Source organism: Canis lupus, chromosome 32 (genome assembly GCF_003254725.2).
Source record: "Canis lupus dingo isolate Sandy chromosome 32, ASM325472v2, whole genome shotgun sequence".
Lineage (NCBI taxonomy): Eukaryota > Metazoa > Chordata > Mammalia > Carnivora > Canidae > Canis > Canis lupus.
In genome coordinates, this window is record NC_064274.1 from 9,825,755 (window position 1) to 9,838,830 (window position 13,076).

General features: G+C 36.1%; 1 protein-coding gene and 1 non-coding gene across 9 annotated transcripts in view; one reads left to right on the forward strand and one right to left on the reverse strand.

Annotated features, from left to right (window-relative positions):
• MAPK10 (mitogen-activated protein kinase 10) overlaps nt 1-13,076 on the reverse strand; it is a 298,702-nt gene that overhangs the window by 220,417 nt on the left and 65,209 nt on the right. The gene's annotated exons all lie outside the window — the stretch shown is intronic.
• LOC112647436 (U6 spliceosomal RNA) lies at nt 238-340 on the forward strand. Its single transcript, XR_003128324.1, has one exon. It is a non-coding gene; the product is annotated as a U6 spliceosomal RNA (small nuclear RNA).

A 13,076-nucleotide genomic window follows, 5' to 3' on the forward strand; every position in this document is an offset into this window, starting at 1 on the left:
AATGCTAAGTTCTTTTTGCAAAAGCAAAATACACTAGAATGGTGTATTAAATAACCAGGATCACCATGCTCCAAGTTGATAAATATAAGAGCATTGCTAGAACTGTAGCATCCTAAACACTGACTTATCATGAATATGTACTTTTATTCTTTTCCTATTCTTAGCCACATCTTCACTATCACCCACTTAAATTTAAACAAATGGCCTACCAAACATTAAAAATTTTCACTATCATGCTTGCTTAGGCAGCACATATACCGAAATTGGAACAACACAGAGAAGATTAGCATGGCCCCTGCACAAGAATGACACACAAATTGATGAAGCATTCTATGTTTTTTAAAAAAAATTTTTTTCCACTGTCTGTTGGAGGCCTAGAGCAGATGCTACTATTTATTTTAAAGAAAAAAAACAAACACACACAAACAACATGTAATAGTACTCCTAAAGTTGCAAAAAGAATTAAAAGAGTTTACAGATCGGCTCTCTGGTATAAGGAAGAAAGAGTTCAAATAAAAATAATAAATTATATTAAGTATATATATATAGTTTTGTGTGTATATATATGAAATACAAAAGCGTAAGATCATAATGGTTTTTAAATACATACTTCAGTTATAAGCAAAACGTACAAATTACAAAAGATCATGGGATTACACAGGGACAACTGCAAAATGGTTTTCCTTAACAAGAATTTGTCTACACTACTATTTCAGCACATTTTACACATATCAAAAGACAGATGTACAATTTTATGTATGGAGAATTGTTTTAAATGAGCTGTACATTGTATCATAAAACCTAAGCCAAGAAGCAAATTGGCCTGAAGGCCTTTTAAGAACAGCAAAAGAAATGAGCCTGGATACTCATTAAATAGAATGGACTATAATTCACTAACTCCGTAGTGTGGTACTACATTTTGTATCAGAATAAGGATTGCCTTTGGCTATACAGTTTACTCTAAAACATGGACATAGTGGATTGCTCATCTTTCATTTAGCTTATTACACATCAGATGGAGCATTTAGTTATATGTGGTTTAAGGGACAGATTATGTTCTAAATCACAAGAACTTAGTTACTGAAGAGCAAGAGTGAGTTAGTTATATGTGGTCTAGGAATCCATAGGAGTTAGAGGTTTTGCAATATAAGAAAAGTTGCAATAAAAAATAAATAAAATCTACTAAATATTGGAAATGTTAACTCAGCAATATTTTTAAAAGTAAAGAAAAAATCATGATTAAAAAATAAAACAGAAAAAAATTAAAAAATAAAAATAAAACAGAGCCACCGTAACTAAATAATAAATGTTAAAATCCTAATAACAAAAAAAAAAAACAAAACAAAACAAAAAAAATAACAAAAAAAAAAAAAAATCCTAATAACAAGACATATTGGATATTATATAACTTCCCTGATAGAATGCACTAGAACGATATTCTTCCTCCAAATCCATAACCTTAATCATAAGAAAACATCAGACAAGCCTGAATTGAAGAATGTTCAACAGAACACTTGACCATTATTCATTCAAGGTACCAAAGTTATGAGGAAGTGGAACAGATTGGAGGTAAAGAAACATGCATGGTAAGTAAATGCAATATAGGATCCTGGAGTGGACCTTGGAACAGAAAAAGGACGTTAGTGGAAAAACAGGAAATTGGTTAAAGTCTGTGGTTTGTTAATAGTGATGGATCACTGTTAATTTCTTTGTGTGGTTATGTAAAGTGTTAACATAGGGAAGCTGAGTAAAACTACACGTGGGAACTGTACTGTCTTCGTAAATCTCCTATAACTCTAACATTACATCAAAATTACATGTTAAAAAAATACAAACTTTTTTTAAAAAACACAAATTTATAATACAAAAGTATAGAGAAAAATAGAAACTACATTTAGAAACTACATTTTATCACCAAATAAACCAAACATTTGATTGTTGATTTGATTTGTTATTTTCTCTTTTTCTGTCTTTCTTTTTTTTTTCCTTTTCTTTATAGTAAGACCTCTGAACACTTGTCTTTGGTAAGGCTGAGCAATACTGAGAAGACCACTCATTCTGAAACCTGAGTGTCTAGCTTCAGATTTTCTCTCTACCACTTACTTACTGTGTGATTGGAGCAAACTAAATCTAAAAAATAAAAATTAAATTAATTAATTTCTTATGCCCAGTTTCTTTACTGTACAAATGGAAAAAATAATATCTGCCACTTAGAGTTGCTGTAAGAATCAATGAATTAATATATGCAAAGCACTTAGAATGATGTATTCATAAAGTGAGCACCATTTGACAGAAGTATCAAAATAAGCAGAGTGACATCTCCCACTCTAGAAAGCAAAGAGGGATAACTTTTTCTCTCCCTTTAGTCTCTTGTTATAATGGAGCTGACATTACTGGAAGATGGCTCTAGTTGATCAGATACTTGTGACTGAAATTTTGACTTCTGTAAATGTAATGTGTGAAGGGCAGCATCAGCAGAATCAAGCAAACAAAAAGTTCCCAGCACCAGCACTCCAGCCAAATTCTCCCCATGGAAATCAGGTTGTGCTATCAGCTGCCTAACTCTTTTTTGCTAGCCATCTCCCCCAGGTCCCCCTAACTCCAGTGCTCCTGCTGCTCTGTGCACCATCATATGCCCTTCCACCAAATTGCCTTGCTGCTCAAGTTTGTAAATGTTGGGCTCTCTTATTTGTGGCCAACCACAAACATCCTGTGTGTGTGCCCTGATCCAAAGTCTGTGAGGAGAAGCATCCCTGAGTCTTCTTCTGAAAACACTGTGCTCAGATTACACTTTGAAAAGGAATGAAGTTTCTTGAGTTGGTGTTTGAGACAATGAGTTAAGTGAAAGGAAATCCTATTGGAATGTAGGCTCCGTGAGGAAAGGCTCACAGTTATTTCACCATATCTCAACTGCCTATCATGCAAGTTCTCTCCAGGACCAGGATGGAAAGCAAACAAAGGTAGAGGCCCGTTATTCATGGAGATATAATGGACGATACAATTATTGATTAGACCAATGCAAAAAAAAAAAAAAAAGGCCCAGTTTGTATTTGTTCTCAAGACAATACATTGTACCTTAAACACTATAAGTCCAATCTGTATCCTTCAATGGGTGTCTTATAATAAGACTTTAATACTAGAGAACAGCCATGGATATCTTTGTGTTTTGGATGTAGGAAAAATTATTTGGGAAAATGGAATAATTACTGAAGGGCCTAGATTACCATGTAAATGCAATGTTACTTAGGAGAAATTCATTGGGGATAATAAGAAAATTTCTTAATTAAAAATTTATATTATTAGATTACAGGCTAGGATTGGATAAGATTTCATAAGAAACTACAAAATAATGCTGAAATACTCATTTGAAAGCACAAGCAAGAAGTCTCCACTAGAGTTTGTGAATGTAATATACCAAGAAAATGTTATGCGCTGCTAATCAAGAATCAAAAATTCTAATGAAGAATCATATCATTAGTGTGATATATTTAAAGATATCCCCTCAAAAAAATATTCCTTCAAGGGGAATATTGTATTAATTTTTTAAATTCATCCTATTGTAATTCTGATAATGACTTGACTTGCTGGATATTTATACAACTGCAAACTGCTCAGAAAAAGGAGACAGCACAGAAATGGAGACAATTTTTAAAAAAACCATAGTGTAACTATAAAGTAGTATCAAAAATGGGAAATTGCAAGGATAAATACAGTTCTAAAAAAATTAATTAACTTAATTTTTCCCTAGTGCCTAAAAGGAAGAGTAGTCCTCCCTGTCCCTTTAGCATTACCTTAGAAAACTTGAAATTCTAAATGCTTTCTCTTTTTAAGATGTATATAAATCGTTTTAAAAGATTAATATACCTCATACTGGTTCTGCATCCCAGGAATGCATTTCTCAGAGGCCTCAGAGCAATTTCTTTGATGTATGAACTTCTAGGAGGGTGGATGGCATTCCTTTCCCCAGCTCTGGGGAATTTAAAACTATGTACTTGGCTTCATGATGCTACTTCCTGCTTGGCATAAAGATACAAGTTGAGATGAAAACTTCCAGTAATACAATAAATGTTATTGGGATGTAATGTACAGCATGGTGACTATAGTCAATAATATTGTACTGCATATTTGGGATTTGCTAAGGGAGCAGATCTTGAACATTCTCAACATAAGAAAAAAAAAAACATAACTCTGTATCGTGCCAAGAGGTAACTAGACTTATTGTGGTGATCATTTCACAATGTATATAAATATGAATCATTATGTTATACACCTGAAACTAATATAATGTTAGAAATCAATTATACTTTAAGGAAAAAAGATACAAAAAATTTTTATTTTTTTATTTCAATAAAGACAATTAGCATAAATGTAATGAACTGTATCTGCTTGCCTAGCTAAGGGAGGGATTTCTTTCATTGCAATCTTGTCAGCAGATTGCATGTGAAGTGCATCTCAGTCTGATCAATCTTTACACAATAATAAAACTGTTTCATTCTTTTCTACATGGGAAGGATTCACTGGGATCCTAAGAGATTTTATTTCTAATTATATTTCCCCAACTCAGCTTAGTTGTAATGGAATATAGTGGGAATAATTCCTACAGAAGCTCGTTAACTTCTCTTTGAATAAACCCGTGCCCAGTTGTGGAAAGCCATGTAGGATACGCTATCTGACACAGAAACATTAAATACAACAAAAACTGATTAATATAATCTACCGTCAGGACTAGAGGGAAAACTAATAAAACAAAACTTCTGAATAATGTGTTTTTTATGTTATTACTCTGAAATCAAAATAAGGAGCACTAGAGAAATGTAATGCCATCACACAAGTGAATAGTGTTCCTATGACACAATAGGCAATGAACTACAAATACTTTGAAGGAATTATAATATGGTAAAATAAATCTCACAGAAAGCTGGAGCTATGCCAATTTTAACTCATTTTTTTACAACATTCTATAAAAATGTTGAAAACCTTTCAAGGTTAAAGCTGATGACATTGACAAGATTGAGTGATCATAAGGTTTGAGTGCCTAGATATGTGGTTTTGTACAATGGAAAAAGAAGTGTATTCATGATGTTTTGTAAAGCTAAAAGCACTTTCTTTGATGGTTAGTTGTTTGCAGTGCAGGTCATCAAAGAAAGAAGACATTGTCGTGCCTGTTTTTCTATTCTTCTGTACAACGTGTGTGAAATGAAGAACATTTCCTAGACTGCAAACTGTAGGACATCAATGTCCCACGAGACATTATTTATATTCAATGAAAAACAATAAAAAGCAAGGAGGTTTTGTGGTTAAATAAATCTGAGAATTCCCTACTTGAGGCTTGACAATTTAGGTAAGCATATTAAAGGCAATGAGAAAACATACCATAAACAATCTTAATTAATTAGAACCTCCTCAATTACTTGACCATGAATTTTCCTCCCCTTTCTTTTTACCCATTTAATAATAATAATAACAATAATCATCATCCTGATAACAACAAAAACAGCTATCACTTATTGGATGTACTATGTGTCACAGTTTTTTTTTTTTTTTTTTTTTTTTATTCATGAAAGACTGAGAGACAGAGAGAGAGAGAGCGCCAGAGACAAAGGCAGAGGGAGAAGCAGGCTCCATGCACCAGGAGCCCGACGTGGGATTCGATCCCGGGTCTCCAGGATCACGCCCTGGGCCAAAGGCAGGCGCTAAACCGCTGCGCCACCCAGGGATCCCTGTGTCACAGTTTTATGTACATGTAAGACTCACTTAAATCCTTATAAAAAACCATATGAAGAACATACTATCATGGTTACTCCCATTTTACAAATGAAGAAACAGAGGTTTAGAAAAATTAAGTAATTCACCCAAGGTCACCCAACTTGTGGTAGAGAAAGAACCTGAATCTAGAAAGACTACCTCTTGGCGACTTTGCTTGGCCGCCTCTTCTTCCTAAGCAGAGTTGTGTAAACTCAGGCCATTCACTGCCTCAGGAAGGTTTTTGCTTTCACCTCAATTCTTCTCATGTGCTTCTTTGGATGATTTCTATTCCATACTTGCTTAGAGTTTTGTTCCCTGGTTTCCATACCTATCAGCTGCGCTATTGTAATTTCACTGTCCTTTCCCCCGGTTTTGCAAATACTTCTCAAGTTTGTCTTCCATAGTACTCTGTGTCTCTGTTCCCTTACCTAGATAATAGTAAATAGGATAATAGTAATACTACCTGCCTTCATAGGTTATTGTGAGGCTTAAACAAACTAACACCTAAAGTGAAATGTCTTTTGAATAGCAGTCTGGCTGCAGCAGAAGCTTAGGGCATATTAAAATAAATATTCACCACCTGTATTATTCTTGCTATTTTCCTCATTGATTCAGTCTCTACATAGAGTCAGCCTCTGTGTAATATAGAAACCATATACTGGTAACAGGCAAATAATAGCATTTGACTGCCCAAAAATATAGGATATATACAGTAGGAGGATAGTGAATCAGTTTTTGAGTTGATAGATCTTTATTTCTGGCAAGGGCATGAAATAACAAAGGAACAAAAGGCCTTCATTCGTAACTTTCAGAGGAGAAAGTTTTTCGCTCTTTCTTTCTTGCCTTGCATATTATCCATTGCTCTTCTCAGTCTAGTTTCCATGGTCTTGCAATGGAAAGTCCCTTGGAATCTAGCAAAAATAGATTGGCAGTCCTTGTTTTTGTTCCTGATGTGGGAACTTTGTGTGTTTCCCTCTGTTTTTGTAGATAGTTAAGTCGGAAGTTAGGAATGAATGCATTAGAGAAAACCAGTGAGAGGCTATTTTTAACGGAATCACAGAATCTTCTCTTAAAGGATATTCTTCAGAAAAAAAAGTCTGCATCTTCTAAAAGCCCTTCTGAGATTTCTTTCCAGTTCCTCACTTAGAGATTGGGGATTTACTTATTTGAAGAAAGCAATCATAAGTTCAGTGTTAGTTCATGCATGAATTTCATAGAAGCCTAACATCTGTGTAGTTACATCTACTTATAAAGAACTGTATGAGCTAACAATCAAATCACTGTCAGTTGTCAGTTTGTATCCCTTGCTCTGGACAGCAGTAAATCATAACTGGATCCCTTCCACATGTTGGACCTAAAGCTGGCTTGTCCAGTGCTTGAGGCAGCATTGGCTTTCCAGCCTAGAGCAGTGACTCTCAACAAGGGCTTTGGGGAAGTGTTCCTACTCCATACTCCTACGGAGATTCTGTTATTACTCTCTCCCACCACTACCTAAAGGGGCAGTATTACTGCCTAGTAATGAAGAATAATAACTATTGTAGCTAACACTTGAAGGGTCTACTCTGTGCCAGGCACTGTTGTTAGCACTTTACATATATAACTTATGTAATTTCATTCTCATAGCAGCCACATGAAGTAGCCTATTATTAGCCACATTTTAGAGATGAGGAAACTGAGGCAGACAGAAGTGAAAACACTTGTCCAAGGTCGCACAGCTAATAAGTGGCAGGGCTAATAAATGGAACAGCAGAGGCTCAACTCCAGGCAGCCTGGCTCCAGAGTTCTCGCTCTTACTCTCAAGGCTGTGCTGAACCAGGGCAGTGTGGAGCTCCTCAGGTGCATGCAGGATGGGATGGGGAAGAGGTCTTCATCTCTATAGCCTGCTCTACTTCCAGGTCCCCACCTAAGAGTAGCCTTAGGCAGAGTAACCCTTTTGGTTTGTGGATGATACTTCTCGATGTCAGTAAAGACTAATGAAAAGGAAATTTCAAGGCTGAACATACAGGACTTGGAAATTGAGGGATAGAGAGCAAGTTACAGCCTGTTTGGTAGAATGCACTGTTAACAGAAATAGAGAATCATATCTGCCTTCCGAGAACTTCAGTTGCATTTGGGAAAGACCAGAGTGTAAACACACCATTGGAATTCAATGAAGAAAATAGTATGATTTGCCCAAGTGTAATAGTAGGACAAAGGAGGAGCACTTTACCAGCCGGGCAAGGAAAGATCATCAAGAAAAGTTTAAAATACCAAAAACCATTTTCTAAGATTATAAACCAATAAATCCAGTATTCTCCCTTTACAGTCAATCAACAAAAACTTCTTAAAGTGTTGCCTCTGCTTGTCATTGTCACATAGAAACTGCAATTGCATTAGAGGTGATCCTAGTGTTTAATTTTCTAAGTATCTATTAATTTTAAACTATTTCTATCAAAATGTCTTATCTACAAACTTGTTGCTTTTTGCTCTTCGTTTTTGCTCTGTTACCAAAAATGGGCCACATAAACTCTTTATGCAATCTAAATATATTCTTGCCCTCTTCTGTATGGTACTTTTAAGAATATTCATCACCTGTTTTAAAGTACTGAATCAGTATATTATACACCTGAAACTAATATAACACTACATGCTAACTAGAGTTAAAATAAAAACTTAAAATTTAAAAAAAAAAAGAAAACCATGAATGGTGTTGCTTTACAATCAGTAAATTAATTATATTTCTGGTAATACTATAATAATTTTTTGTTAAAACCTATTTTAAAAAGGAGTTGTGAGTAATGGTTTATTCTAAGTTTCTAAACAACAGGTGTTCTAAAAAAACCTCAAGAGGGTCAAGGTATTTTTATTGTCCCTAAATATTCCAGGCATAATTCACTTTTCACTGTTCAAATGTTTACATTAAAATTACTCCCATTAATCCATAAATTATACACTAACACACAAATCTAACTAAATCTTTTTTTAAAGGGTGACTTTTGCCTTTCCCCTAAGATCAGGAACATGATAGGCATGTCCACTCTCACCACTGCTATTCAACATAGTACTAGAAGTTCTAGTACTTCAAGCAACAATCAGGCAACAAAAACAGGCAACAAAAACAAATAAAAGGGATTCAAATTGGCAAAGAAGAAGCCAAATTCTCTCTCTTTGCAGATGACATGATACTGTACATAGAAACCCAAAGACTCCACCACAAGATTGCTAGAACTCAAATCAGCAGTGTGGCAGGATACAAAATCAATGCCCAGAAGTCAGTGGCATTTCTATACACTAACAATGAGACCAAAGAAAGAGAAATTAAAGAGTCAATCCCGTTTACAACTGCACCCAAAAGTATAAGATACCTAGGAATAAACCTAACCAAAGAGGTAAAGGATCTATACCCTAAAACCTACAGACCACTAATGAAAGAAATTGAGGAAGACACAAAGAAATTGAAAAATATTCCATGCTCAAGGATTGGAAGAATTAATATTGTGAAAATGTCAATGCTACCCAGGGCAATTTATACATTTAATGCAATCGCTATCAAAATACCATGGACTTTCTTCAGAGAGTTGGAACAAATCATCTTAAGATTTGTGTGGAATCAGAAAAGACCCCGAAAAGCCTGGGGAATATTGAAAAAGAAAACCAGAGCTAGGGGCATCACAATGCCAGATTTCAGGTTGTACTACAAAGCTGTGATCATCAAGACAGTGTGGTACTGGCACAAAAACAGACACATAGATCAATGGAACAGAATAGAGAATCCAGAAATGGGCCCTCAACTCTATGGTCAACCAATATTTGACAAAGCAGGAAAGATAATCCACTAGACAAAAGACAGTCTCTTCAATAAATGGTGCTGGAAAAATTGGACAGCCGCGTGCAGAAGAATGAAACTAGATCATTCTCTTATACCATACACAAAGATAAACTCAAAATGGAGGAAAGATCTAAATGTGAGACAAGAATCCATCAAAATCCTAGAAGAGAACACAAGCAACACCCTTTTTGAACTTGGCCACAGCAACTTCTTGCAAGATACATCTATGAAGGCAAGGGAAACAAAAGCAAAAATGAATTTTTGGGACTTAATCAAGATAAAAAGCTTCTGTACAGCAAAAGAAACAGTCAGCAAAACTAACAGACAACCTACAGAATGGGAGAAGATATTTGCAAATGACATATCAGAGAAAGGGCTAGTATCTAAGATCTATAAAGAACTTATTAAACTCAACAGCAAAGAAACAAACAATCCAATCATGAAATGGGCAGAAGACACGAAGAGAAATCTCACAGAGGAAGACATAGACATGGCCAACATGCACATGAGAAAATGCTCCACATCACTTGCCATCAGGGAAATACAAATCAAAACCACAACGAGATACCACCTCACCCCAGTGAGAATGGGGAAAATTAACAAGACAGGAAACAACAAATGTTGGAGAGGTTGCGGAAAAGGAGGAACTGTCTTGCACTGTTGGTGGGAATGTGAACTGGTGCAGCCACTCTGGAAAACTGTGTGGAGGTTCCTCAAAGAGTTAAAAATAGAACTTCCCTACCACCCAGCAATTGCAGTAAAAGATACAGATGCAGTAAAACGCCGGGACACCTGCACCCCAGTGTCTATAGCAGCAATGTCCACAATAGCCAAACTGTGGAAGGAGCCTCGGTGTCCATCGAAAGATGAATGGATAAAGAAGATGTGGTCTATGTATACAATGGAATATTACTCAGCCATCCGAAATGACAAATACCCACCATTTGCTGTGACATGGTTGGAGGGTATTATGCTGAGTGAAGTAAGTCAATCGGAGAAGGACAAACATTATATGGTTTCATTCATTTGGGGAATACAAAAATAGTAAAAGGGAATAAAGGGGAAAGGAGAGAAAATGAGTGGGAAATATCAGTGAGGGTGACAGAACATGAGAGAGTCCTAACTCTGGAAAACGAACAAGGGGTAGTGGAAAGGGAGGTGGGTGGGGCGGTTGGGGTGACTGGGTGACGGGCACTGAGGGGGGCACTTGACAGGATGAGCACTGGGTGATATGCTATATGTTGGCAAATTGAAATCCAATGAAGAAAGAAAGAAAGAAAGAAAGAAAGAAAGAAAGAAAGAAAGAAAGAAAGAAAGAAAGAGAGAGAGAGAGAGAGAGAGAGGGAGGGAGGGAGGGAGGGAGGGAGGAAGGAAGGAAGGAAGGAAGGAAGGAAGGAAGGAAGGAAGAAAAGAAAGGAAAGAAAGAAAGAAAAAGAAAGAAAGAAAGAAAGAAAGAAAGAAAGAAAGAAAGAAAGAGAAAGAAAGAAGAAAGAGAAGAAAGAAAGAAGAAAGAAAGAAAGAAAGAAAGAAGAAAGAAAAACTTTTTTATTTTTTTTTTATTTTTTTAAAGATTTTATGTATTTATTCATGAGAGACACAGAGAGAGAGAGGTAGAGACACAGGCAGAGGGAGAAGCAGGCTCCATGCAGGGAGCCTGATGTGGGTCTCGATCCCAGGTCTCCAGGATCAGGCCCTGGCCTGAAGGTGGCACTAAACCACTGAGCCACCCGGGCTGCCCCGGTGACTTTTTAAAGGGTCATCACCCAAGTTAAGGATTGTCTTCAATAATGTTTGTTGGTGATATTCAGAATCAAGCTGTATTTTGAATTTTTCTAAAAATTGGATCTACTGTGTCTGCATTGTTCGCATTCTTGTGATAAAAATGGAACTCACTGAATTGGATTGCTGCCTTCTAAGTATATAGAAAAGAAAATCTAATATAAGGAAACACAAAAGGATGAAGAGGTAGGATATGTATAGCTTCTGAGGCTACCACTGGAGACATGATCACACAGATTAAGGAAGGTGAGTTAGGTATGGAAGACTGGTGGGGTGAGGGAACAACTGGAAGAACTAGACTGCCATCCAGGTGTCCCAACTCTAGCTCTGGCCCTCAGCTTCAGCATGTGTAAAATAAGCCATTGGACTAGAAGATCACCAATGTCTAACTGTACAAAATCTAAGGTTTTAAATTCTGCATTTGTTGCCTTAATAACCTAAATTCTGCATTCTCTATAATGTGAAAAATTGCATACTTTTCACTATTAAAATTATAGTCTAAAATTTCATATGCTTTCAAACTATCACTCAATTATTTTCTAAGCCAGAAATAGAGTGCATTTTACCTAGTGCAAGATAGTTGATCACAACAATGTACCAGCCTAATGCTTTAGGGAAACACCAGAGATTCTCCGAATTGCTTCTTTAGGGAACAATGAGACTAAGTAATCGTTAATTCATTAATGTATTCAGTATATTTTCATGAAGTATTCCTGTGTGCCCAGTCCTTTTCTGAACATTGGCAAATCAGAGATGAATATTAATAGTCTTTTCCTTCCAGGGGCTCACAGTCCAATGAATGTAAGATATTACTTCCAATTAAAATACAGTTTTTTAAGTGCTATGATAAGGCTGTAAATCGAAGACTATAAAAACATGGAAGAGAGACCTTGATTTATTTATTCTACAATATTTATCAAGCACCTACTCTGTGTCAAGCACCACTGTAAATACCATGTTATATAGCAGTGAAAAATAAAAGTAAAAAAGATCCTGCCCTAGATGTACAACAGAAAATAAACCCAAAAAATCAAATAAATATGCACTGTATTTCTAGATAGTGATGAAGGCTATTAAGAAAAATAAAATAAAATGAGGAGATATGGACTGGTAAAGGATTCCATTTCAACCAGAATAGTCAGGGATAGCCTCAGTGTTGATGTGACATTTGGGCAGACGTGAACAAAGCAAAGGACCACTAAGAATTTCCAAGTGAATGGTCCAGGCAAACAGAGTATCTATGGAAAAGGCCCTGAGGCAGAAACCCATCTAGCACAGAATAGATAGGAAAGGTTACAGAGCTAAGGACTAGATCGTGTGGGATCTGCTGAACTTTGCGAGGAGGCTGGATTTGCTTCTGGGAGAATGGAAAGTCATCAAAGGTTTTTGAGCAGAAGAATGAGGTGATCACATTTTTATTTGTAAAGAATGACTCTAGGGGTGCCTAGAGTCATGGCTCATTGGTTGAGTCTCTGCCTTTAGCTCAGGTCATGATCCCGGGGTCCTGGGATTAAGTCCCACATCAGGCTTCCTGCGGGAAGCCTGCCTCTCCCTCTGCCTATGTCTTTGCCTCTCTCTGTGTCTCTCATGAATAAATAAATAAATCTTAAAAAAAAAAAAAAAAGGAGTCTAGAGGCTGTATGGAGAATAAAAAGAAGCAGAAGCAAACAATGAGTGAAAGCATAAAGAAAGAATTTAGAAGATAATTTTTCTATTTATATTATTATGTACATGTATGTGTGAT